Source organism: Narcine bancroftii, chromosome 8 (genome assembly GCF_036971445.1).
Source record: "Narcine bancroftii isolate sNarBan1 chromosome 8, sNarBan1.hap1, whole genome shotgun sequence".
NCBI lineage: Eukaryota > Metazoa > Chordata > Chondrichthyes > Torpediniformes > Narcinidae > Narcine > Narcine bancroftii.
In genome coordinates this window covers 100,294,384-100,319,827 of record NC_091476.1, presented here as the reverse complement: position 1 = coordinate 100,319,827, position 25,444 = coordinate 100,294,384, and the positions used below count along the sequence as shown (strand labels likewise).

Sequence of the window (25,444 nt, the reverse complement as noted above, 5' to 3'; positions counted from 1 at the left end):
AGATTAGATAATCATTCATACTTTAGTATAATTTGTTTTAAAACACTGATCTGATAGGTGATGATAATTTATATGTACGAGCTCTTTCACTGTTTCTTTAAGACCAGGTTGTAGGTTGATATTGAGCTCCCTGAAATATTTCCCTGTGCATTGTAAATTCTCTCTTTGGCTTGTCTTCGCGGACGAAGATTTATGGAGGGGGTAAAAGTCCACGTCAGCTGCAGGCTCGTTTGTGGCTGACAAGTCCGATGCGGGACAGGCAGACACGGTTGCAGCGGCTGCAGGGGAAAATTGGTTGGTTGGGGTTGGGTGTTGGGTTTTTCCTCCTTTGTCTCTTGTCAGTGAGGTGGGCTCTGCGGTCTTCTTCAAAGGAGGTTGCTGCCCTCCAAACTGTGAGGCGCCAAGATGCACGGTTTGAGGCGTTATCAGCCCACTGGCGGTGGGTCACGTCTCCAGAATGGAGGACCATCGCCTTCCCAAGATCGTGTTATATGGCGAGCTCTCCACTGGCCACCGTGACAGAGGTGCACCAAAGAAAAGGTACAAGGACTGCCTAAAGAAATCTCTTGGTGCCTGCCACATTGACCACCGCCAGTGCATTGTAAATTAAACAAGTAATGACAGCTGTACTTATTGATGTCACCAATAATAGCCATCCATTGCCCTGAAGTATGAGTCAGAGTTTGAACTCTGTTAATTGCAGGAAAGCATTGTGATAGTACTGATTCTATCACCAATGTGTATATGTACATATGTACAGATGGTAGTGTAGGATGACTGTGATTGGCTGAGAGTGTAGCCACACCTACTGGCAGGTCTTAAAGGATTGCTCCTAGCCAGACCAGGTCATTCTGGACTGGTCGACCTACTTGTGATATGCTCCAGTCTTTTAGTTAATAAAAGCCTTGGTTTGGATCAACAAGTCTTTAGTTCTTTCGACGCGCATTACAAGCATTGAACCTCAGCCAGATGGAATAATACCAAGAGTTGAACAATAGATATGCAGGGCTCCAGGATAATTGCAGCTAAGTTAGATCCAGTGCAGGTGTCAATTTAGCACCAGGTATGATATTGTTTGTCCAGTAGAATGTATGATTGTTACTGTTCTACCTGGTTGTTTTGAGAATCTCTTCAACAGCTCCAATTCATGTGACAAAGAATATGCAACGACCATTCAGAAAGAGAAAGGACATTAGTAAATGACAGTTCAGTTTTAGGATTAGTTATTTCATTAGACCTTAAAACAAGAAGGTAAACCTCTTGACCAAACTGACAAGAGGACAAGTTGAGTGCATTGGAATAAGAATGGGCTGATGTTAAGTTTAGTACGTTCTTGCACAAAACTTGAAGTTGGGTAACAAGAACCAACTTTCATGCCTGGAGTGTTGCTTTCAGAAGTTGGGCTCTATGATTCCGATGGATGTTACATCTACCAGCTAGATCTTCCATACCTGCATCATTGTTAGGCCAAGAAAGAAGCCTGATCAATTGCCTTCATTTTTTAGTATACCAAGGTGCTCTACAAGGAGTTCTTGCAAAATTTAGCTTTACAATTTCTTTGCCCAGTTTGTTTCTTTGATAAGATGATTTCAAATCTTCAGATTTGCATCTTAATTTGTCCATTTCCTTAATTAAAGTTCATAGATTGTTTCAAAACATGCTCTGTGCGTGTGACTCTTGTGATTCATCTTGTCAAATCATCTTATTATTTCTTTCTATACTCATAGTTGCTACCTCTTGGGTAATCTTGACAGGGCATAACTAGCATTTTCGTTGACCTATCGTTCATTTCCTACACAAATTTAAATACCCATAGAATGGGGCTGACACCCATTTTGTTTACATCAGAGGTCCATATCCAAGATGACGGCACCTACGTACAGTGTGAAACATCGAGGGTTGTGGTCGCTGAGGAAGTGGCAGTTCTGAATTGGGCACCAGCCTTGGGGGAAATGCCCTAAAGAGAACATGACAGAGAAGGGAAGCCATAGCAGCAGACTAGGTCAGGCAGGGCCAATCTGTAGGAACATGTCAGGGGTGTTATATGGAGTGCACACAGCTATCTGTGGCTGCTAAGGCAGGATTCAACTTAGGACTTGGTGGCTGAAGACCTCACACCAGGTTACTGGTGACAGGCTTCTGGGACCCAGGAATTGGATCCAGGATTTGTAAAGGTGCAAAGGTGAGCAGGCCTCCTAAAAAGCCTCATGTACAGATGGCTCCTAATGATTAGGAGATTCAGAAACAGGGGTCATGATGCTTCAAGCTCAGGTTCACCAGTGAGAGATAGGCCATGCCACCATGTAGATTAGAAATGGCAATATCCAAGGCCACTCTTGTTTCTGAAGGCACAGTCTTTTACTTCTCTTTCTTGTTTTAATAAGGGCGCTGGATTACTTGGCAACTCTTCATTTCCATTTACATGGCAAACAACAAAGAGATTTTTTTGTATTTTATGTATCCTGAACCTTCAGTCACGTGGCCACTGAATGTGACAGGGGTGATTATCTTCCCATTATAGTTGGTAAACACTATGACAAAGTCATAGAAATGAAAGTTCATTTATGTTTTCATGGTGTCTGGTTCAGAGGACCTGCTGCCAGAGGGAAACTGGAAGACCTTTGGACTGCAAGGCCAGGAAGACTGCCTTCTAGTAGGATTCTCCCTCTCCACACCCCTTACCAGGGAGTTGTAACTAGTGGACCTGCTTGAGGTGCAGCTCATTATTCATAAAGGAAGGCCTGTGGAGATAACTGTGGAAGCCATATAGAGTGAAGAGGCTGTGCAGGGTCTTGATGACTGTGGCAGCCATATAGAGTGAAGAGGCTGTGCAGGGTCTTGATGACTGTGGCAGCAGTCATGTCCAAGCAGGAGGTGGCAAATGAAAAATGGGAGTATTCGTCAATGATGTTGAGGAAAGATATATTACAGTCGATGGAGGGCAGGGGTTCTTTAAAGACGACACTGAGTCGCTCAAAGGGGTGGGCGGCTTTAATAAATTGTGCCCTGTCTGGCTGGTAGAAATGCGGCTTGCACTCAGCACAGACCCAGAAGTTCTTTGTCATGGTCCTGATCTCATTAATGGAGTACAGCAGGTTGCGTGCTTTAACAAAGTGGAAAAACCTGGTGACTCCAGGGCGACAGAGATCATTATGGAGGTTTTGCAGTCGGTCAACCTGAACACTGACATGTCCCAAGGGACAGGTGGCATGTTAAGTTGTCTTGGCCAGTACAGGATGTCATAGTTATAGGAGGATAATTCCATTCTCCACCACAGTATTTTATCCTTTTTGATTTTGCCCCGCTGCTTATTGTTGAACATAAACGCGACAGTGCATTGATCGGTCAGCAAGGTGACTCTCTTACCAGCCAGGTATTGGCGCCAGTGCTGCACTGCCTTGACAATGACTTGGGCCTCTTTATCGACTGAGGAGTGTTGAATCTTAGGGCCCTGCAGGGTCTGTGAAAAAAATGCAACGGGCCTGTCAGCCTGATTAAGGGTGGCTGCCAGGGCGAAGTCTGACACATCACTTTCCACCGGAAAAGGGATGGATTTGTTCACAGCATGCATTGTGCCCATTGTAATGTCAGGTTTGATGCGGTTGAAGGCTGCACAAGCCTTCTTTGCCAGAGGAAAGAACGTCAATTTGATAAGAGGGCGGACCTTGTCCACATAGTTCGGGACCCACTGAGCATAATAGGAGAAAAACCCAATGCACCTCTTAAGGGGCTTGAGGCTGTGTGGAAGCTCCAAAAATGGTCGCGTGCAGTCTGAGTCTGGGCCAATGATGCCATTCTCCACGACACAGCCAAGGATGACCAGCAAGTTGTACGGAACATGCACTTGGCCATATTGTACATCAAGTTAAGGAGCTTGGCTATCTTGAGAAATCTCTGGAGATTGGCATCATGGTCCTGCAGGTTGTGGCCACAGATAGTGACGTTATCGACATACAGGAAAGTGGCCCACAAATCGTACTGATCCACCATATGCTCCATCTCTTGCTGGAAGACCAAGATTCCATTTGTGACGCCAAAGTGGACCCGCAAGAAGTGGTAGAGATGGCCATCTGCCTCAAGTGCCATATACTGGCAGTCCTCTGAGTAGCTGATGAAATACTGATTTTAGGTTGATGGTTGAAAAGGCCCGATACTGGTCAATTTGGTTGATCATGTTGGCGATTTGCAGACATGGTCAATAGGTGTGCTTGACCAGATAATTATACATTACAGTGGTTTACCACAGCTCATGTGCTTTAGTTTGTGTAGTGATGTTGTTTCCTAAATGCCTGAAAGTTAACTTCTTATGTGGCTTTTATAATTAGAATATCATCCTGATTGCACAAGCAATGCTGGATCCCTTACAGGATCTTTCTTATCTATTCTTTACTGGAATGTTTTTCCAATAATTTTACCCTTGATGTAATTTAATATAAGAATGGATCCCCTCATAGGTATCAATTATCAAGGAATGTTGACTCGTCTTCAACTTTAAGCTGAGTGGAAGCATTGATGGGTCCAATTTAGTGAAGATTTTTGTCAACTAGGAGATATTGTTCATCTACTGCTGTCACTTTATAATTTCATAAACCTTCAGCCCTGCCACTGTTAATCACCTAAAGAACTGAGCAGCTCTCACAGCATCCTTAGGAGGTTAAGATATATTATCAACATTTTAGGACTAAGCTCTTACTCAAGGTGTGAGCAAAAAGCAGGCCTACGAGACCTGCTGAGTTCTCCCAGCATTTCTGTGTTTTGACAATAATCATAGCAACTGGCTGACTTTTGTGTTTCACTCCCCACTAGACTGTGTTTCTCAGGTTTTTAGTGTAGAGGATTTCATGTCAGGGTTTATAGTTGAAGAGCTTGGTGTTATTTTACACATATGCAAGTTTTGAGCCCAATTTGATGCCTATGTGTGAATCACAGTCATAGAGTAGTACAGCACAGAAACAGGCCCATGCCAACTATCAAGTAGTTATCAACAGTTATCCCATTATCAACAGCTGCTCCATAGTTTTTAATGTGTTGAAGATTCAAGTGTTCATCCTAAATATGCTAAATGTTAATATGCTAAATGTTGTGAGAGTGCCATTTCCACCACCCACTCATGCAGTGTGTTCCAAAATATTCAAGTGATCTCCAAACACCCTTTACCCAAAGCCTATGTTCTCTAGTTTTGGATACCTCTGCCATAGGAATTAGTTTAATACTATCTATCTTTTCCGATAAGCTCAAAATTTTCTATACATCTATCAGGTTATCCCCTTGACCTGTCCATCTCTCCTCAGAATTGAAACCTTGCAAAGCAACATTCTGTGAGTCACCTCTTCACCCATTCCAGCACTTTGCAAACTACCAATCTGCATGTCTTATCCATTACTATGAAAATGTCTAGGATTGGCCTCATTTATCACTTCAGAACCCACGGACTAGAGTCAGGGAGTTAACCACATTCCTGTGTAAGAAGGGAAAAAAAGCACCTTCGGCCATTATGAGGCTTGACTTTTTTCCCCATAATGTGTTTTTTTTCCTGTGCTCAGGACTGATTTTGATTTTTTGCTGTCCTCATTGCAGGTGTAAATTATGCATGCTCAATGGTTTCTGCAAAGGTCACCGTTAACGTCTAGATTTATGCATATCGAATATGAAGAGCTCAAACAAAGTGTGCATTCAGGAATTATTTACAGATTGACTGTGGTAATTTCTATCAAACATTACTGTAGTCCAGAGAGCACTGAGCCACTCAACACAATTCTTAAAGCAATGAAAACCCTAAAATAGCAATCATATTTCTTAATATATATTATACATTCTGCCCTATTCACAATTGAGGGAGCATCAAAATAGTTCTCTGGGTAATGTCTGCTCAGGTTTATATCTGTGATGAGGAGGATTTCTCTCACTGCTAGTCCAGCATGGTTGCTGGTGAGTTCTGCCACTGAAGCTTTCTGCCAAATAGTCTTGACAGAAAATCATCCCTATTTTTTAAAAGAATTAGGCATACAGCACGGTAGAAGGCCATTTCGGCGCACAAGTTCTTGCTGCCCAATTTACACCCAATTAACCTACAACCTCTGGTACGTTTTGAACGGTGGGAGGAAACTGGAGACCCCAGGGAAAACCCACAGAGACGTGGGGAGAATGTACAAACTCCTTACGGACAGTGCGGGTTTAAACCCTGGTCCAAACTGCTGGCTCTGTAAAGGTATTGTGCCACCATTGTGGGCTTTCCCGCAAGATTTGTAGGATGTTCAGCTGTGAACACTGTCTGATGGACTTGAGATCAAAGTGGTTTATCTGAAGGTACTTTTCTGTGAAGGCAATGTCCAACTGAATGGAATGCTATGTGGCAGTGAAGCCAATCCCATCCTTCACAACATTGAGCATGTTCTGTGCATATTGTGACATTGAATGTTTGAGTACTTTGGTTCTATGTGCAGCTTAATACAGCCACACACAAAGGGGGCTTTCAGGATGAGGGCAATGTCAGATGTTTTTTCTTCTGTTCTCTAGAGCTTTGAACATCACAAACAGTTCAATGTACTCTACCTTAGATCCTCAGATGGAAAGACAGATGGCATGGGTGAGAGCTATATTGCAAGAGGAGGTTGTGGTTTACCCTTGTGTCATGTGCAGCAAAGAGAGAGTGAGTACCTTGAATATGAAAACCAAGTGCTTATCCGCCATCGAAAGAACACTGCTCCCACATTCCCAACTTTTGTTGCCTATACGCTTCAGTCATTTTTTGCCACAAATTTTTCAGAGCTTAATTGGGTATAAAACACTGTTATAAAATTGGAAGGCACTATTTCTTTTTTAAAATTGATGTGAAAGCAACACTTAAATACTTAATTAGGGGCTTTTAAATATTATTTTTCTTTATTTACTTTGTGTTTCACAGTTGTTACGGATCCAGAGAGTCCCAAAACCCAGCAGCAATAGAAATTCAAAAGACAAATAGTTACTTAAAAGTTAGTTTTAATTTTCTTTAAACATAAAACAGGATCAAACTTTAACTTATTACTATTAACTTAACATAACTTTCTTTGGCTTGGCTTCGCGGACGAAGATTTATGGAGGGGGTAAAAAAAGTCCACGTCAGCTGCAGGCTCGTTTGTGGCTGACCAGTCCGATGCGGGACAGGCAGACACGATTGCAGCGGTTGCAAGGGAAAATTGGTTGGTTGGGGTTGGGTGTTGGGTTTTTCCTCCTTTGCCTTTTGTCAGTGAGGTGGGCTCTGCGGTCTTCTTCAAAGGAGGCTGCTGCCCGCCAAACTGTGAGGCGCCAAGATGCACGGTTTGAGGCGTTATCAGCCCACTGATTCTAAGCGTATGTGTATGTAATGTGTATGTGTTCAGGAAAGTTCTTTGATTCACAGTCCAATCTCATTTCTCACTCCTCCAAGTTCACTGGTATCAGGCAATTCTTATACTGTGCACAAAATTTAACATTTATGAATTTTCACCAGGCTCTAGTGAAAAGGTAAATGTTTACTGTTTGGGAAGGTTCTAGTTGGTTTTAGAGAGATATTTGTAGCTTGTTGGACACACACAAACTGATTTCCCATGGTCAGTATTTCAGTGTCTTGCCAAAGAAACTTGCACCATCATGGGTCTTCCAAATGATAACCTCTTCTTCCAGGTCACCACAGAGTTCTTCTTGTTTTCCTTTTTTCTGATGAAATACACTAGCCAGCCATTTCCTCTTGTAAGGACTACAAGGGTTTTTCAACAGGCTGAACTCAGAACTCACAACCCTTATTCAAAATGGGGTTTTCTGCAAGCCATTGCAGAAGTCTGTTCTCTCTCTATCTCTCTCTTTCAGAGAAGAAACCTGTCTGGTCTTTTTTTTCTCTCTGCTTGCAAAATCTCATGATCCCTCTTAGAGAACAACAAACTGAAACCAGCCAGATTTCTGCCTGGCCATCTGTTGCTTTCAAAACAATAGCCCATTTACTCAGTCCAATTAACACCTACTTGTGAAGTCTCTATAGGCATTCTTCAAAGTTTTTGTAAAGTCACTGTGGACATGAAGTCTCCCTTTCAGAAAAGTTCTTGCATTTTAAATGAGATGTCTTTTGTGAAGTGGCCTACACACTAAACCCTCTTTTAAAGACATATTAATATATAATATTACCTCACTGACAAAAGGCAAAGGAGGAAAAACCCAACACCCAACCCCAACCAACCAATTTTCCCTTGCAACCGCTGCAATCGTGTCTGCCTGTCCCGCATCGGACTGGTCAGCCACAAACGAGCCTGCAGCTGACGTGGACTTTTTTACCCCCTCCATAAATCTTCGTCCGCGAAGCCAAGCCAAAGAAATATATAATATAAAATATCATATACCTCATAACACTGTTTAAATGTTCAATTGACATATAGTACTTCACTGACAAAAGGCAAAGGAGGAAAAACCCAACACCCAACTCCAACCAACCAATTTTCCCCTGCAACCGCTGCAATCGTGTCTGCCTGTCCCGCATCGGACTTGTCAGCCACAAACGAGCCTGCAGCTGACGTGGACTTTTTACCCCCTCCATAAATCTTCGTCCGCGAAGCCAAGCTAAAGAGAAGAGATATTTTAATGTGCAAGTATCTCAGACAGGAAAGTGCATTAGATTCCACTATTTTGTGAGCTTTCAAATGTGTAACTCTGTAGTCTCATTAATTATATCCATGACTGGTTAGTTGTAACTATGACAGACATCATCACTCCTGATTCTTGTAAAGGAGTCAGTGTTAATATTCTGCTACATTTACTGCTACGTTAACAATGTTATTTTCTTATTACGGAAATCTTAATGAGGGTCAACATTCAATGTGGGATCTAGAAAATCTGTATATTCAATGTGCTCAAGGTGAAAATTATTTTAATATTTAGATTTTCTAGTGAAGTGAAATTACTGGTTATGTATGGAGATCACCAAGGGAACACCATATTAAGGGAACCATTTTATACTGGAATAAATTTCAAGAAATAGATGGATATAAAATCAAATTATAATTTCATTGTTTTAACTACTTTTACAAGCAATTCCAGGAACATGATTAACAAAAGGAAAAAATCCTCAAAAAGATGGTGGAAGCAGTTAATGATGATCATTCATTTGTAAATTTGCTAGATTTCTTTCACAATAAAAATTTAATATTAAGATAAATATAAAAGATATGTAGTTCCAAAATCATTTACAATTGAAGTTCATTTATAAATATCAAAGCTGAACCTAAAGCTATGCTTTTATTTTAACATTCTCAACTGTGCTTTCAAATCCTCTGTTATCCTTTCCTGTAATCTCTTCCAGCAATATGACTTTTCAAGCTACCTGTCCTCATTCACTTTGGCATCTGGAATTTTCATGAATTGAATCATTGTACCAGAACTTTACCTGCCATGAGGCTCTGGAATTTCCCTCTGCTTATCTCCCTTTAAGATGCTACATATTTTAGTTAAGCCTTTGGTTACTGCTTATAATCTCCCTTTGTCATAACTTGCTGTTCACCTACACTTCTGTGGAGCTCCAAGATATTCTCTTTTTTAAATTTTTTTATTTTTCACACTATAAACCATATTGACCAAGATACATACAGACATTTTTTCTCTTGAATGTATAGTGTCATTTTCTCCCCCTTTTTCCCCCCTCCCTTCCCTCCCTCCCCCGCCCCCCTTCCCATTTACTTGAAGTTCAATCTATAAGATACATTAAACCCATTAAACAATGTTGTCACTTAATAAAAATAAACAAGAAATTTTACTGAGTCAGTTCTTTTCGTTGTCTTCTCCTTCTGTCATTTTAGGTGATGGAAGTCCATGGTAGGCTTTCTCTATTGTGTTTCATGTATGGCTCCCATATTTGTTCGAATATTGTGATGTTATTTCTTAAATTATATGTTATTTTTTTCCAATGGAATACATTTATTTATTTCTATGTACCATTGTTGTATTCTCAAGTTGTCTTCTAATTTCCAGGTTGACATAATACATTTTTTTGCTACAGCTAGGGCTATCATAACAAATCTTTTTTGTGCTCCATCCAAATCGAGTCCAAATTCTTTATTTCTTATATTACTGAGGAGGAAGATCTCTAGGTTTTTTGGTATATTGCTTTTTGTGATTTTATTTAATATCTGATTTAGATCTTCCCAAAATTTTTTCACTTTCTCACATGTCCAAATTGCATGAATTTTTGTTCCTGTTTCCTTTTTACAGCGAAAACATCTGTCTGATACTGTTGGGTCCCATTTATTTAACTTTTGAGGTGTGATGTATAGCCTGTGTATCAGTTATATTTTGTCATGCGTAACCTCGTGTTTATTGTATTTCTCATAGTTCCGGAGCATTGCTTTTCCCATGTTTCATTCTTTATCTTTATGTTTAGATCTTGTTCCCATTTTTGTTTAGGTTTACCGTTTGTTTCCTCATTCTCCTTTTCTTGCAGTTTGATGTACATGTTTGTTATAAATTTTTTAATTATCATTGTGTCTGTAATCACATATTCAAAATTGCTTCCTTCTGGTAACCTCAGACTGTTTCCGAATTTGTCCTACAAGTAGGTTTTCAGTTGGTGGTATGCAAACATTGTATCGTGAGTTATATTATATTTATCTTCATTTGTTCAAAGGATAATTTATTTCCCGAAAAACAATTTTCTATTCTTTTGATCCCTTTTCTCTCCCATTCTCTGAAGAAAAGGTTATCTATTGTGAAAGGGATTAGTTGATTTGAGCACCAAGATATTCTTGTTGATTTAAAGTTGTGACTTGAGTGATTTTTTTTGTGCGTGTTATTTCTTGGTTTTTTTTAGAATAATCAATAAAAGTTATCTTCTCTGCGATGTGAGTATCAGTGTGTGTGCCTTTTAAAAAAAATAGTGATCCATTTTAGAATTACTTTGATTTATTGTTATATCAGGTTCTGCTGCTTTGTTGTGAGTTACTGTCTTTTTTAAAGTAAGGGATGTTCTATTTCTAACTCTACCTTTGTATATTTTTCCCCAATGACACAAAGGAGCCAACAGAGACAACACTTGCTTAATTAGCAAGCCAGATGGTAAATTAAAGAATACACTAGTACCCCAATTCAAACACAGGATGCTTTCCCAGGAATGAGAACATTAATTGAATTGATGTAAATAAAGAAATGCATGAATGATGCTGCTGTCCTGCTGTAAATCTGCTGTGAAAACCCAGCAATGAATAGCTCATAGCTCACTGTGGTGAGGCTGTCTATGAAAGCTGGAGTTTGATAAACTTAGATGAATGGTGTGACTGTCAATGAGATGTTGGTCACTGTTGAGGATTGACAACACCTGCTCTGTGTGTTGACAGACTGCCCAGATCCTCTGGTCTATCTCATCACCTCTTTTGGGATTCATTGGAAGCTGCTGTCCTCTTGTCTATTTGTTCAGTTACAGAGCTCTCCCCAAACCAAAGACCGGTCTAGGATTTCAAGCTCAATGGTGGTTGGTGGCCTTTGAGTGTGTGCAGCCAGACAAGTAGATGAGAGACAGCTGCTTCCAACAGCTGGCAATGAGAAATTGTAGAGACAGGATGGCTCTCAACGCAGGGATTAGATGCTGCCAATTCCTGGCGGTGGCCCGCTTTCACTATGATTCCTATCTCAGAGCTAAGTGGCTGTATTGTTCATTCCAGTTTGTCAAACACCAGCCCTCAGAGTCAGCTTCTTCAATCTGATTGTTTTTGTGGAAGTGTAAATGGAAGACGGCACAATACTGCATAACCTGAGTTGATGCTTCTTTTTTAAGTACAGTGAGGTACGTATCTGATTGTTCAGACCAGAGGGCCAAGAGCACTATGATGAATTAGTGCTCTGTGGAGAAGCAATTGTGTGGATTATTTTTGTTCAGCTGTTGCAATCATCTTAAACCCAAAAGGTTCTCTGGAAGCATGTAAATCTTTCAGAATATCTCCTGTTTTCAAATAACTACATTTTTCAATCCTCTGGAAATTATTTGGCTTTTAAAATCTAGAAATGTCTGTAGTGCGCTGTTAGCCAGAATCAGACACACACAAGGTAAAGGCTGTACAACAGGCTTTAATCCACAAAGACTTTCACAGAGCCAGGCTGGCTGTAGCTGCAGTAACTCTGAGTGAGTTTCGGGAGGCTGGCCGGCGCAGGCTTATATCCTGGAGGATGATTGACACCCGACCGGGTGGGGCTTGATCCCTTCAGGCTGACTGACTGACAGCCAGCCAGGTGTTGTCCTGTCTCCTTACTCTCCTGCAGGTACAGAGGTTGCCCCCTGCAGTAGGCCAGCGGTGTACCACCACATTCACCCCCTTCTTTAAAATTGTCCCGGGGGGGCAGTAACAAGGAATTGTACCCACTATGCACATACAATATTTACAGGTTGAGACCGTTGTAGGACTGGCTCCTGGTCACTGGTTGGAGGGGAAGTGGGGGGGCTGGTGGCAGGTGTCTGTGTGACTGGTGTGGTGCCACATGGAGGGGTGGCCAGGGTCGTATTGGGTGGGTGGGGGGGGGAATTCATCTCCCAGATCTGAAGTGGGCCCCTGGTGGTCAAGGTGGTCCTATGTGCCCCATAGCTGCCTGGAGATGGGGATGTATGCCCGGTAGGCTTCATCCTGGGCTGGAGGATGGCATAGTGTGGTGGGTGGTCCTGCTGGTGCCAGGTCCCTGGTTGAGACGGTGTCCTCCCTGCCACTGCCGAACCTAATGTAGGCGTAGTTGTGGTTTGCATGAAGGAGGAAAACCTGCTCTACCAGGGCCTCGGCCTTGTGTGTCTGTACATGCTTACGCAGAAGCACTGGTCCCGGGGAAGTGAGCCAAGCTTGGAGGGACATTCCAGTCGCCGACTTCCTGGGGAATGAGAACAGACGTTCGTGAGGGGTCTCGTTGGTAGCCGTGCACAGCAACGACCGAATGGCATGGAGCGCCTCAGGCAGGGCATCCTGCCAGTACTCAGCGGCCCACCCTTTTGACCTGAGAGCCAGGAGGACTGCCTTTCAGACCACCCCGTTTTCACGTTCCACTTGCCCATTGCCTCTCGTGCGACTGGTCGCGATGCCCATCAGGTATTGGCGCAGCTCGTCACTCATGAAACTAGACCCCTGGTTGCTTGTGGATGAAGGCGGGGTAGCCAAACATGGTGAAGATCTGCCTCAGGGCCCTGATGACGGTGGCCATGAAGGTGTCCAGGCAAGGGATAGCGAAAGGGAAGTGTGAGTACTCGTCCACTACTGTGAGGAAGTAGACGTTTTGGTTCATGGAAGGCAGGGGCCCTTTGAAGTCCATGCCGAGACGCTCGAAAGGCCGAGTAGCCTTTACAACATGGGCCTGGGGCAGGTGGAAGAAACGGGGTTTACAGTCCACGCAGACCCGACAGGCCTCGGTCATGTCCCCGACATCCCTGATGGTGTAGGGCAGGTTCTGGGACTTAATGAAGTGGTACAACCTGGTGACACCCAGATGGCAGAGGTACTCTTGCAATGCCTGCATCCTGTCGTCATGCATAGATACGCAGGTGCGAGAGAGGGCATCGGGGGAGTCATTAAACTTCCCGGGGCGGTACTGGATGTCGTAGCTGTAGGTTGCCAGCTCGACTCTCCAGCGCAGGATCTTCTCGTTCTTGATCTTGCTCTTGTGGGTAGTGTTAAACATGAACGACACGGCCTGCTGGTCCGTGAGAAGGGTGAATCTCCTGCTGGCCAGGTAGTGGTGCCAGTGGCGGACTGCTTCCACAATCACCTGAGCCTCCTTTTCAATAGCGGAATGCCCTAGCTTGGAGCCATGGAGGGTCCTGGAGAAGAAAGCGACGGGGCGCCTCTCTTGGTTGAGGGTAGCGGCGAGGGCTACCTCAGAAACATAGCTCTCCACCTGGAAGGGGGAGTCCTCATCCACAGCCTTCATCGTGGTGTTCGCGATGTCTTGCCTGATGTGGATGAAGGCTGCCTGCGCCTCGGGTGGGAGTGGAAAAGTTGTAGCTTGGACCAGTGGGTGGACCTTGTCCGAGAAGCGAGGGACCCACTGCGAGTAATGAGAAAAGGCCAAGGCACCTGCGGAGGGCCTTTAGCGTGGGGGAGAGGGAGGTATCTCCATTAATGGGCGCATCCTTTCTGGATCTGGGCCGATGACTCCATGGGCCACGTTGTACCCCAGGATGGCAAGGTGGGTGGTGCTAAACACACACTTCTCCTTGTTTTAAGTGAGGTTCAGCTCCCCGGCCGTCTGGAGGAATTTCTCCAGGTTAGCATCGTGGTCCTGCTGTCACGGCCGCAGATAGTCATGTTATCCAGATACGGGAACGTCGCCTTCAGCTTGTGCCAGTCTACCATGCGATTCATCTCCTGCTGGAAAACGGAGACCCCATTCGTGACCCCAAAGGGAACACGGCGGAACTGGTACAGCCACCCGTCCACCTCAAAGGCGGTATAGGGCTTGTCCTTCAGGTGGATGGGGATTTGGTGATACGCCAACTTCAGGTCAATCGTGGAGAAAATCTGGTAGCGAGCTATCTCGTTGACCATGTTGGCGATCCTCGGCAGGGGGTAGGCATCCACCTGGCTGTAATCCACGACCATCCTCGGCTAACTTCCCCCTTTGACCACCAGGACTTGGGCTCTGCAAGGGCTATTACTGGGCTCCATGACACCTTCCGCCAGAAGTCGCCGCACCTCCGCCTTGATGAAATCTCTGTCTGCGGCGAAATAGTGCCTACTTCTGGCAGCGATCGGCTTGCAGCCTAGCGCAAGATGTGGGAAGAGCGCCGATGGGGTGATGTGCAGTGTGGAGAGGCTGCAGGTTGGCCAGGGCTGGTAGGTTGGCATGCTGTGTAACGTGAGTGGAGGTTGGAGCTGCCTGAAGGCAAGGGTGACACTCTGCAGGTGGCACTGGAAATCTAGGCCTAGGAGGACTGGGGCGCAGAGTTTGGGCATGACCAGGAGCCTGAATCCTGTGAATCCAGGGTACAAGCAGTCTTATCCTTGGTGGCGAGGGCGATCGAGCAGGTGCTGGGGTGGACTTTTAATCTCAGGGAGTGGGCCATGCTCAGATGAATGAAGCTCTCGGTGCTGCCACTGTTGAACAGGAGTAACTCGAAGTGAGCTTCGGGAGTCCGGTGCAGGCTTATATCCCGGAGGATGATTGACACCCGACCGGGTGGGGCTTCATCCCTTCAGGCCAACTGATTGACAGCCAGCCAGGTGTTGTCCTGTCCCCTTACTCTCCTGCAGGTACAGAGGTTGCCCCCTGCAGTAGGCCGGCAGTACACTCCTGCAGGTACAGGTGTTGCCCCCTGCAGTAGGCCAGTGGTGTTCCACCACAATGTCATATAACAGGAAAATATACAAATGGCAGGCAAGGATTTGAGAGGTATAACTGCAGTTGAATATGTTTTTTTCTCATGAAATTGATTCCAGTAAACAAATTCACCTAACTAAACCGGTTCTGCATAGAAGAATGGAAACATTAATGAATAAAAAGAAGTAGATTGAAGTAAACTCTCTCCACAACTGCCACAATTTCTTCACATTCCATTATCTAAAGTTTCAGTCCAGCTTTTTAGAGCACTTAAATTGATATTTTTAAACCAATAGTGATTTCAGCTTTGTTATGGCACCAACGATAAAGAACACAAGGAATAGGAATTGACCTCTTTTCCCCGTCAGCCTGCCTGTAATCCTGGTTGATCTCTGCCATGCCTTGCTTCTCTTCTGCACCAGTTTCCTTTAGGCCTCGATCTTTCAAAATATTTTTTTACTTGCTCTGTAAATGCCCCCATTTATCTAGACCAGACATTCACAACCTTTATTTGGCCATGTTCCCCTTTGGACCCTGTTCAAAGTTTATGGGCCCTCCCTGTGAAGCGCTCAAGTTTTGGTTTCTTCCATACTTCTCGCCTACCAACTACATAAAAAACAAAAGAAATTACATAATGTGACCTTGGAAAAAAAACCTAAGAGATTACTTAACTGCGCTGTGGTCCCCAGAGTAGGGCCCCTGTTTTTGCAATATTACATATGCATTGAATAATGAAAGTCTGAAGGCTGTAACTTTAAGTTGTAACTCCAATGACTTGAGCACAAAAATATTGTTGTGAGGGAATACTGCAGTGTAGAAATTTGTAGCCCCTTTTCCACTGGTACCTTGTCCCAGGAATTAACTGGGACAGGGTCCAGTGGAAAAAGAAAACTGTAAGCATGCCAGCGTCAAATGATATCATTTCACCCTGGGGCTTAACCACTTCGACCCCTACTTAGATCCCTGATGCCGGCGTGCTGATAAAACCAGTGGAAAGGGAACAGCAGAAAGTCACCCATTTCCAGTTGAAGGTATGGGGATAAGTTGTGTCCCAGTTAAGGGTGGCCCAGTGGAAATGGCACAAAGGGTTTCCTGTCCCAGGACACCACACAACCAATTAACTGGGATGCCAGTGGAAAAGGGACTTGTGTTTCAGGTGAAGTCCACTCCCTCTGGTGCATGCAGAAACAGTATTATTTTGATGAACAATTATTGTACACTGCTCTTAATAATACACTTTTAATATGGTTATTAATTTGCATTCTAAATTATTCCAAATTAATATGCTAGAGAGCCCACTGAATATATATCCTTGAAGATAGACAGCTTCACAATGTGGGTTTTTTTGCATGATATCAAAATTAATGTTGCATTCTGCGAGTTGCAGAGGATGATTTTGTTTTTACTGTAAATGTCAACATGCAACATAACAAAGGGCTATTATTTATAGATATGTTGAGGTGCTGCAATTAAGTTATTTGAAGAATTATGTTATGCAGATAAATGTAAAACTCAATACACAAGATCCCACAAGCAGCAACATTGATAGCCAGTCAATCTGCTTTTTCTTTGTGTTCTTTAAAGATGTGTGAGCTATGTTAGCAAAATTCACTGTTTTTCAAATTGTATCAATATAATGTTTTTCACCCATTTGAATTGGCAAGTAGAACTTGATTTTAATTGCATAGTCAAAGGATGCCTCCTCCATCGATGCACCACCCTCTTATTAATGCACTGAATTGCTTGATCAAATCTTTAACTGTGTGTGTATCCACAATCTGATTGAGGAGAAAAAATACTTCTTAGTGACCTGAGTGACAGGATGCAGAGTTGGGTGAGAAGTAGCAAATGGAGTTCAATCCAGATAAATGTGAAGTGATGCACTTTGGAAGGTAAAACTTGAAGGCAGACTGCATGGTTAATGGCAAGATACCTAACAGTGTCGAGGAACAGAGATCTTGTGGTCAAGGCCTGTAGATTCCTCAAGGTTGTCACAAAAGTGGATGGAGGGCATATATAAGGTGTGTTGGATTGATTTCAAGAGTGGTGAGGTAACCTTGCAGTTCTAAAAACTCTGGTTTGACCATACTGCAGTATTCCGTTCAGTTCTGGTTGCCTCATTACAGGAAGGATATAGAAGCTCTACAGTGGAGGCAGAGGAGATTTACCTGGATGTTGCCTAGATTAGAGAATATGTCATATGAATCAAGAATTGCAGAGCTAGAGCTTTTCTCTTTGGCATGAGAAAGGATGAAAGGTGACTTAATAAATAAGATTATGCAAGGTTTGGATAGAGTGGATAGCCAGCACCTTTTTCCTACGGCAACAATGGCAAATACCAGAGCAAATCTGTTTAAAGTGAGTGGAAGAAAGTTTAAGGGGGATGTAAGGGTGATTTATTTTAACACAAAAAGTGGTGGGTGCCTGGAAGGCATTGCTGGGGGGTGATGGTGGAGATTGGAACAATAGGAACATTTAAAAGACTCTCAGGTAGGTACATTGATGTAAGAAAAGTGGGTTAGGGGTGTGAGGTTGGTAAAAATTTGATTGTTATGGAGTAGATTTACATTGGTCGGCACAACATCATGGGCCTGAAAGTATTGTATTATGTTCTATGTTTTCTTCTGGGATGGTTAACTTGATTTGATGGATTCCAAATGGTTTCTTCATAATCTACATGCAACTGAGAGACCCCACTCCATTGCCATATGCCCATGAGCAGAAATAGGCTATTTAGCCCATCAAGACTGCCTAACCATTCAGTCTTGAGTTGATCCATCTTCCTACTCAGCCCCATTCATTGGCCTTGTTCCCAAAACCTGATGTCCTGGCTAATAAAGAACCTCAATCTCTCCAAAAAAAACTTGCCTCCTCTCTCCAAAAAAACTTTCCTCCACAACCTCCTGTGGCAACAAATTCCACAGATTCACCTACATCTGGCTTAAAAAAATTCTCATCTCTGTTCTTCAATCCTGAAGTTGTGTCCTCTTGTCCTTGACTCTCCCACCATGGGAAAGAACCCGTCTCATCTATTCTGACCATGCCTTTCAATTTTCAAAATGTTTCAGTGAGATCTCCCTCATTCTCCTAAATTCCAACAAGTACAAGCCAAGAGCCATCATATGATAACCCTTTCTATCCAGCATCATCTTGTGAGTCTCCTCTGATTCCTCTCTAATGTCAACACATCCTTTCTTAAATGAGGTGCTCAAAACTGTTCACAATGCTCCAAGTGAGGTCTCACTATTGTCTTATAAAGCCTCAATATCACATTTCTGTTCTTGTATTCTATTCCTCTTGAAATGAATACCAGCATTGCATTTCCCTTCTTCATCCAGCTTCATAGCTCATATTCAATACAATTTCAAAAGCAAATTCACTGGATAGCTATTTCTCTACTGTCAGTTCAACAGACATTCTCCACCCCCAATATTTTTACAACGAATGGACAAAGTTTTCAATGAATTTGGAAACTGCAAAATGTAACTGTATACAGTATTATAACTATTTCCTTAGCCAGATGCACTAAATGCCCTGTAAATCTGACTAACTTCAGTTCTACCTACTTCAGCTGTAACCTTATTGTGGATTTATTGCTGGTGGCCTTGTACAGTACCAATTTGTACCCCAATATTTTTTTTGTCTTCCCCAGGATATTTGTAGTGGTCTTTTGAAGATTAATCTCGTTATTCTTGGAGGCTATGGTTGAAAGCCTTAGTACTAACCAAGCACACTTTCTTCACCGCTATTTTAATTTTCTTTCCATCATTGTTGATGACCGATATTCAAATCTATCCTGTGTTTTTGTCCAGACAAGAAGTGTGAAATTAGTCTTTTGTAAAATAAAGACTTGGTAAGGTAAGGAGTTGCGTTCCCATGTTGTTTCATGTCCCAGTTTTTTATTAATTTAAGAAATTAGCGGATTCAATCAGATCATTTTAAATTTAATTGAACAGATTGCATAGCAAATTTGTGTTTTGATATCAAGAAAATTGAATAACCTAAGAAGAAAATATAACCAATTACTGAAAATGAGAACCACTTTAAGAATGCAAGTCTGAATACTCCTGCTTTGAATCTACAGCCATTAGTAGTCATGGAAACAATTCCTGGGGCAATCTCATTGAATGGTGTCAGTAAACAGGAAGCTAGGCCTTGCTCTGTGATCATTCTATTACTGGAAAACATTGATAAAAATTCCATTAGGCAGTGGAGCCCTGGAGAGAAGCAGAAAGATAAGGGGGAATTAAATGGTCTAAAGTACAAAATATTTGTAAATTTGTGCAGAAAGTGCTTGCAAAAATGTGTATTTAAAAGTATCATTAAAGCAGAAAACACTACAGCCCAGAAACAGGCCTTTTAGCCCATCTTGCCTGTACCAAACTAGTTATTCTGCCTTGTCCCATATGTATAATTATTTAAACTTCAAGCTTGGTTAAATACCAGACGCCTGCTCCAGTTATCCATCTTATTTGTTAGGGGGAATGCAGGAGATTTTTTTTTAACCATTCACCTGTGTATTTGCCAAGATGATGACAAATATTCAAACCTAAAATTTGAATGAGCATTAAGTGCATGACCACTAGTGCCCATGTTGCATTCAGTATCATTCAGAGAAGAAGAAGCAAAAATTGGAGGTTATGAACCTTTCACTGGATCTAAGCAGATTTGAAAGTTGAAATCTTTGAGGATGAAATAAGCATAAAATAGTTGAAGGAGGGGCAAAAAGGCATTAGGCCAAAGAATATTGGGTTGAACAATTACATATACAGGATCAATATAGAGAGAGGGGACAAGTAAAAACAGTGCTGGAGAAACTCAGCAAGTTGAACACTGTCCTTTATATTGCAAAGATAAAGATACATCACAATGTTTTGGGCTTGAGCCCTTCATCAAAGTATGGAAAAATGTCAGCAGGTGCCCAAACAAAATGGTAGGAGCCTTCCATTTTGTTCGGACGCCTGCTGACATTTTTCCATACCTTGATGAGGGTTCAAGCCTGAAATGTTATATATCTCTATCTTTGTTAGATAAAGTGCACTGTTTGACCTACTGAGTTTCTCCAGCCCTGTGTTTTTACTTCAACTACGGTGTCTGTAGACTTTTGTGTTTTACTTAATTTTGGAGAGAGGAGAAAATGGGTGATTTAATAGTTGATAATTATTCTGAATGAAGGGCCTGTATTTTGTTGTGTCTGTACACATTTGAAGATGTTACTTGATATATCACTTGGACATGATTAATTTTAAAGGTGCTACCCTTTGAGGCAATATTTCAGATGTACACAGGAGAATTACGTTAGTATTCTTGCTATTTTTGGAACAATGATTTGCACTTGGATTTTGTAATTGAGCTTGACCACATCAATTTTTTTTACATTGTGGATATCTTCAAAGCTTCCCAAAGGTCTGTCATCAAACAAATTTGGAATGGATTCTGCTGGATGTCATTTAATGAGGGTGTTCGTATGTGCAGTGAACATCTATCCACTGGATTTATGAAGATCAAGTAAATCATAATAGCAAGTTAGTATGATATTAATTTCATAATTTTAGAGGCTAGATGTTCAGTAAGACCCTCTCAAACTCTCATGTCTGATTTTGTGATCAATGACAGAAAGGGCCATGTGCAAGCACTAATTAAAGGAATATACACTTCTTGAATGTCAATTTCATACAGTGTGCATCAAACAGGAACTGCTTGAAATATTAATTGGGTTAGGCTGTGTTTGCAGAAGAGAAGCAGAGTTCCATGTTCCAATGCAAGGCTTTGACTTGAAATGTTAATTCTGTTTATTTGATAATGCTGTCAGACATGCTAAGTATTTCCCATAGTTTATTGTTTTAATTCAAAGAATAAAGCAATGGGAAGCAAAAATTGGAAGTGGAAGGCCACCTTCATTAGGTTTAAGCATGAGCTGGTCAGACACATCAGTGACTCCTTTTGAGAATAAGGGAAGGCTTCATTCTTCTATTATTCAATCTATCAATAGCCCCTTTCACACTTGCGTCCCACTAAATTGGCCGTTCAGTGCCCTTGGATAGGTAGGAATGGGGGCTTTGGCTTTTCACACTTGACCACTCCTAACTCAGATACTGAACGCTTTCATACTTGCAAGGAGCTATCTCCAGGGTTAGGACTGTTCTACCTTCTACCCATGACGTCATGATGCATCAAGCGATGGTGGACCTGCCCTAAATCCTGATCAATATATAATGATCTTATATTTGAACAAAATTAATCATGACTAATTATAACATAATTAAGCTTTATGTCAGCAAAGTTTGAGCCCTTCTGCCCCTTTTGTTGTGTCAACCTATATAAACCTTCGTAAGGGACCATAGGAAAGTATTAGCAATAAATAGCAATTAGGAACAATTTTTAAATATGGTAGGGAAGTTGGTAGCGTTATAGCATTCAATTTATATAGTGTGGGAAAATTTGTAGCACTATAGCGCACAATTTATATAGAGTGGGAAAGTTGATAGCATTATTGCGAATAATTTATAAATACCATGGGGAAGAAGTGATGACGGACCTGCCCTCCCAGAATTCCATGTGGCAGAGAAAGGGCTGTATGCCCGGCTGCATGCCCGGAGAATTCATGGAGGGGTTTCCCTGCTGCATGGCATTCTGGGAAGTCAGTTCTGCCATTGCTTTTTCCCATGGTCTTTATTAATTGTGCGCTAAATTGCTACCAATTTTCCCATGCTGTTTAAAAATGATCCAGTATTGCTATTTATTGGTATTTATTTTCCCCTCTCTCTCTCCTGCTGCAACTTTCCCATGGCAAAGTTACTTGCAACACGTTCCTGCACTCACACAAAAACTTGGGTAATTTCAATCCCACAATGCAATTAACCGTTTCACACTTGACTGATTGCAACGCTGGCGTCTGCAGACGCTGGGGATTGTTCTAAGGGTCGAGGCTGTCAATCCTTGGCGTGAGATGAAGTCATTTAACACTGGCATTGAGCTCATTTTGCTTTCACACTAAGCACTTTAAAGTCCGATTGGTGGCTAATTCTTGGAATCACTTGCAAATGTGAAAGGGGCTATAGATACCCCAACTAGACCAAGGCAGAGGTGAACTTGTCAAATACAGAGAAGCAATCAGCACAGATGGGATGGGGCACTTCAAAGAACTTACAAACTGTAATTCTGCCTAACATGTGAGTGCCCTTGAATCCACTCCACAGCAAACTGCCTGGACTAACCTCATTGCCATCTTGTTTGGTGAAGTTAAAAGAGCCATATGACAAATAATAAACAATGGGACCTCAAGAGCCAGTGGTATCACTGATGAACTTCAGTCAAATATTTGATGTCTCACCTCCTGCACCTGGAAGGGGAAGAAATGCCAAAAACCCTCTGCAACAGGAAATGCTATCACTGAGATCTTACTCAAATGCTATCTTCTCTTAATAGAAGAACTATTCTCAGACTTACAGTGTTAATTATATTTAATTAGAAGCTTAATGAATATGATTTTCACCATTCTATAACTTCAACAAATCCTTAGCATGAACCACAGCCATTCTTGATCTCACAAAAGTTTTTTTTTAATTTTGTTGATTGAGACTGTAAAGCATTCTCTAATTTGCTTGGCCACAGAAATTAATCTTTATCTTACATTTCTTTCATAGTGCCATGTAAGCTACAATTAGATTCAGTCTATGCAGAAACTGGTGTCAAGACAGTGCAACAATGCCTCAACTCATTTGTTGAGGTTTCTTGCAGCAATGCTGTCCCCTACATTCAGCAACCTTGAGACTGAAAAGCAATGAACATGGGACAAATGTGAGATGATGTAACCTCTGTAAATTCAATTTCAGAAGCAAGATTGCTCCAACTTCAGTTATTGAGCTTTAGTACACATTTGGTACTTCCATATGTACAGATTTAGAGAATTTGCTCCAAACCACTGTTAACGATCACTGAGCTATATAAATGAGTTTGAACTTGTTATCTGTAAAACAAGGACCTCACCTGCACCAACGTCTGTAATAGAACACTGTAGCAAGAAAGATGCATCGTGAAATCTTGTGAATCTTCAAACACACTCCACATTAGTGATGAAATTTATCATTACCCTTTGATGAAAAATCTTTTTAAAGTTCAAGATCTGAAACCTGGGAGAAATCTCATAATTGATCAGGCAGCAGCAATCCCTGGTGCCTTGTATGCTTCTGAGACATTGATTGCTGACAGAAACTCATGTAAAGCACCAGAAGAGCTGACTCCACAAAATCTTTCAGATCGATTAAACTGATATCAGATATCTTCCTGCAAATCAATATCCTCAGCAATGAGATCCCAGTTTTATTCAGTTGGCTCTGATAGATGAGCAATATTATTTGCATGCCTGACACTAAAACATTCTACTTCAAACTCTATCATGGCACAATATTTAAAGTCAATAAGGTTTGAGGATGTTCTCAAAGTTTCTATGAGAAAGTGTTACGTTCCCATCAAATTGTGGAAATCCTTGGTCCAAGAGGGTTAAACAGGATGGCATTGAAAACCTTGATTCATTTGGTCAGGAACACACATAAGACCAGGGTAAAAGATAGAAGGTGCAAACTACCTCCATAAATAATCCACCATCAGTCCCTCCAAACACTTCCTGACCACATTGACCTCAGCAGCTCCAGAGCCATATGGAAGGAAATTATCTTATGGGACTATTTAGGAAGTATGTCAGTAACTGTGGTGGAATGTGATACTGCAGGCATGACCTTGCTGGACTGGGCAGGCTGGCCCACCTTCCATACCTGTAGCTCCTTCCCGTAAGATCCCTAATAAAGAGTGATAGCCCTAGTCTTCTCCCTCTACATGCTGGCTCACATCCAAGACAGGTATGAGGGAGAAGACTAGGGCTATCACCCTTTATTAGGGATCTTACGGGGAGGAGCTACAGGTATGGAAGGCATGCCAGCCTGCCCAATCCAGCGAGATCAAGACTGCAGCAACCTACCAGGAGAAGCTCATCTGTGACGGGTTAGTCACGGACTTCCACTCCCATCATTTAAGAGAACGACTGGACCCTTCAGGAAGTTGTCCAGATCGCTGGAGACAGCCCAAAAGAACGTGGAAGCCTACTTGGCAGGCCACGCAGCCGCCAGGTGGGAGAACAGCAACATCATCTTGAGACGCAGGGTCCCCGACTGCCGCTGCAACCACCGAGCATACAAGGTGCAAGTACTGCGGCTAGGGCAAACACCCACAGAAGTACTGACTGACCTGTAGTACGACCTGCTCAAACTGCTGGAGGAAGGGGCACTATCCAAAGGTATGCCGTTCTAAACCCCATTCTAACAGTATCGCGTGCGGATCATGACCCATGTCACCATCTTGGGCTGATCCACTTACAGCCTTACTTCTAATAGCAGAGAAGTGAACATTCGGAACAGGAGCGCGATGACACGGTAGGACGTCACATCTGGATTCTCTTCCGGACTCCACCACATGCGAGCCATGGGGGCGGCCATCTTGGTGGCAGCTGTCCCAATGGTATAGCAATAGCGACTTGAACAGTGAGCTAATGTTGGCCTCCATCGTGCTGGACCAGAGTGGGCAGCACCAGATGGGACATTCGATGATGGACATTGAGGTAAATGGCCAAACTACAGGCTGTCTGTTCGACACAGGAAGCACAGAAAATTTCATAAAACCTGGGCACAGCCCAACGTTATTCCAGGCGAAGTGCAAAGTAGCGCTAGCCTCCAAATCTCTCTCCATTGAAATCAGTGGGTGTTGCACTGTCATCTCACTGTGAAGGGCATGAAATATTAAAAATTTCAAATTGCTGGTGATGCCCCACCTCTGTGCGCCCATCATACTGGGAATGGATTTCCATTGCCACCTTAAGAGTGTACAGATGCAGTTTGACAGACCCCCACCCACTACTCACGGTCAGTAATAACCAGTTCCTTGATGGCCCACCATGCAGGGCACCCAACTTGTGGTTTGGCCACCCTCTATGTCCTCTGCACCCCTGTTCCAAAATCTCACCCTAGACTGCAAACCAGACATCACTAAGAGTAGGTGATACATCCCCAGCGACAGGGAATTCATAAAAATAGAAGTGGGGCAACTGCTGGGGGAAGGCATTAATAAAACCCAGTAATAGCCTCTGGAGGGTGCAAGTAATGGTGGTGAA

The 25,444-nt window shown here is 42.6% G+C and overlaps 1 protein-coding gene across 14 annotated transcripts in view; it reads left to right on the top strand.

The window, feature by feature from the left end:
- Positions 1–25,444, top strand: part of gramd1ba (GRAM domain containing 1Ba) — a 575,647-nt gene that overhangs the window by 303,810 nt on the left and 246,393 nt on the right. The gene's annotated exons all lie outside the window — the stretch shown is intronic.